This window comes from Bos javanicus, chromosome 1 (genome assembly GCF_032452875.1).
Source record: "Bos javanicus breed banteng chromosome 1, ARS-OSU_banteng_1.0, whole genome shotgun sequence".
Taxonomy (NCBI): Eukaryota; Metazoa; Chordata; class Mammalia; order Artiodactyla; family Bovidae; genus Bos; species Bos javanicus.
Window position 1 is genome coordinate 134,489,002 of NC_083868.1, and position 2,700 is coordinate 134,491,701.

Genomic DNA, 2,700 nt, shown 5'->3' on the forward strand with positions numbered 1-2,700 from the left:
TTTTTCAGACCATTCCAAATATTTTAAATGCTTGTTTTTATTTTTCATTTGATCTGTAGTTACTTAAAATTTGTTTTTAAATTTCATAATTTGTAGGTTCCTAAAATTATTTATCTATTTATTTTCACCTTAATTGCATTGGAATAAGATATGTGGTCTCTATGTTATTATTGATTCTTTAAAATGTACAGAAACCCAATTAACAGCCTACTTTGGGGTTAGTTTTATACATGATCCTTATGTGTCTGAGAAGGTTTGTACATGCTCTAATTTCTTACTACAGGGTTCTTCCCCCCACTCTCTCTCTGTATATATACATACATATATAGGATCAAGTTTGTTAATTATATTGTTCAAATACCATGAAAGATTTGCTGTCTGTTTGATCTAATTACTGAGAAAGGCGTATCAAAAATTTCCTAATGTGATGTGTGTTTATCAATTTATCCTCGTTGGTCTGTCAAGTTTTGCTTTATATGGTTTGAGACTATATATACTTAATTGAAGATTTTATCATTATATCTTGATTGATATTCATCTCTTTTTTAATTTTATTTTATTTTTAAACTCTTTCAAAAATATGATATAGCTACACAAGCTTTGTCTTGGCAATATATAATTTCCATCCTTTTATTTTCAGCCCTTTCACGTCCCTTTGCTTTAGTGTGGCTCTTGCAAGCAAGATGTTTGGATTTTTCAACTTAATCTGATAATTCTATATGTTAAGTGGAGAGTCTGGTACACTTGCATCATGCTATAGACATACAAAATAATGTATGTCAAAGTTATTTTTTACATTTACTCTGCTTTTATTATTTTTTAAAATTTAGATTTCTTTTAAGGAACTGATTTATCTTTCTGTAAAATCATATTTATCTGGAGTTTAGTAATTCTTTCGTTTACAATTTTTATGTTCTTCTGTCAAATTCAAGTAAAATTAAATATATTGTTACATACTCATGTATATGTGTACATACATGTATATCTATTTATATCTGTTTTTCCTACAATGTATATATATATATATATCGCTTTTATAATCCAAAAGTTATTTAGAGATAGTTTAATATGTAAATGAATAGATAAATGAAATCATATCTTTCTTTCTTTATTTTTAACATGGAAATGATGTTGTTATAACCAGGTAGATTTATCAACAGCCATAAAATGGAAGTCCTCTGAAGGCAGAATCTCCTCAACCTCTCCTACCCTGAATATTCTCTGCTGAGATTAGTAAATACCTGCAGAAAAATAAAGGATGCTGTCAGGAGGTCGTGAACTGAGTTGCTATAGTGGGGTTACCAGATTTAGCAAATAAAAACCTTATGCAGGATATACTTTTACTAACATTTTACACGCTGTTTATCTGATATTCAGATATAACTAGATGTCCTATATTTTATCTGGCAACCCTAGCCTATGGATCGCCCTTGCCCATGCATTTCACTGGAGAGTGGAGCAAAGCAGATGTCTCTTCCTTGTAAGCCCATGACCTGTCTCTGCTGAATGGATCTGGGAAGAGGTAAAAATGTCTGCTCTCTATTTGGACACCCAAACTCATTGTCTCCTATTTGCTAGCAATCTCTCAGAGACCCCTTAGCACTTAGTCTAGGGAATGAGGACACTATGCCTTTGGTTTTCAGCCTGCTAGAATTTCCATCTGACCCCTTGCCAACAACCCCAACACTGGCCCACCACACACAAACACACATCCAGACTTTCTGCCAATGTCAGACCTCAGGAGCTAGAACCAATCAGGGAAACCCCACACCAAGGATTATGGCCAGGTTCTGCTTCCTCCCTGAGCTCAGGAAAAGACTGCTGACCAGTTGCCCACTCAGAACTTCCTTATTGAAAAACAACAAATTTATTGATCCCAACAGGTATGGGTTCCTCAAAATCACTGCAATGTCCTCCTGGATCTTCTGAGCACCCCCTTTCCAATCCTTATCCAGGAGTTTTCCTGCTCACAATTATTCAGAAGTTTCTGTTGTTCCTTCTGTTATGCCTACATAATTATAATAAGCTAATAATTAACTTTTGTACAAAACTCTAAGTTACATGTATTCTTTTATTTGTTATAATTAGTTCTCAGTCCAGCTCTGACTGAAAAAGCATGGGCTCTGACCCTGACAGGCTTGAGCCTGAGGCCAAGACTAGCTGACTAGCTTGTGGCTTTGGCCAATTCACTGAGCCTCTGTGAGGCCTCTATTCCTCATCTATAAAATGGGACTCGGACAAGTGATTTTGAACCAATCCTTATTTTATTAGACACCATTCAGACTCACAAGGGAAAAAAATTTGCAAACTCCATGTTTGAACTAGGTTGTACTCTTTTAGAAGCATGCAGGAAAAAATGCAAACTTCATTGGCAGCAGAACTAATTAGACAGATTTCAATATATCTTTCGCAGCAGTCGGAATGCTGATTGGAAAGGAATTTCAAGACACAGAGTATTGCAGAAAGGAGTGAGTTTATTAAGAACAAAGAGCAGAGATAATGTGGAGTACAGTGGTCCAGACTCCTGATAGACCAAGAAAAGTCGACAGGACACTGTTAGAAAAGCGGGCCAGCTCAAGGGAGCGCTGACTGAAGGGAGAATAGATAGTGAGGGGCACTAAAAATACAGTGGCTGACTTCCTGAAACACCAGGGAGTTAGCAGCCAATTTTTATAGCCCAAGATAAAGAAAATTCCTGCT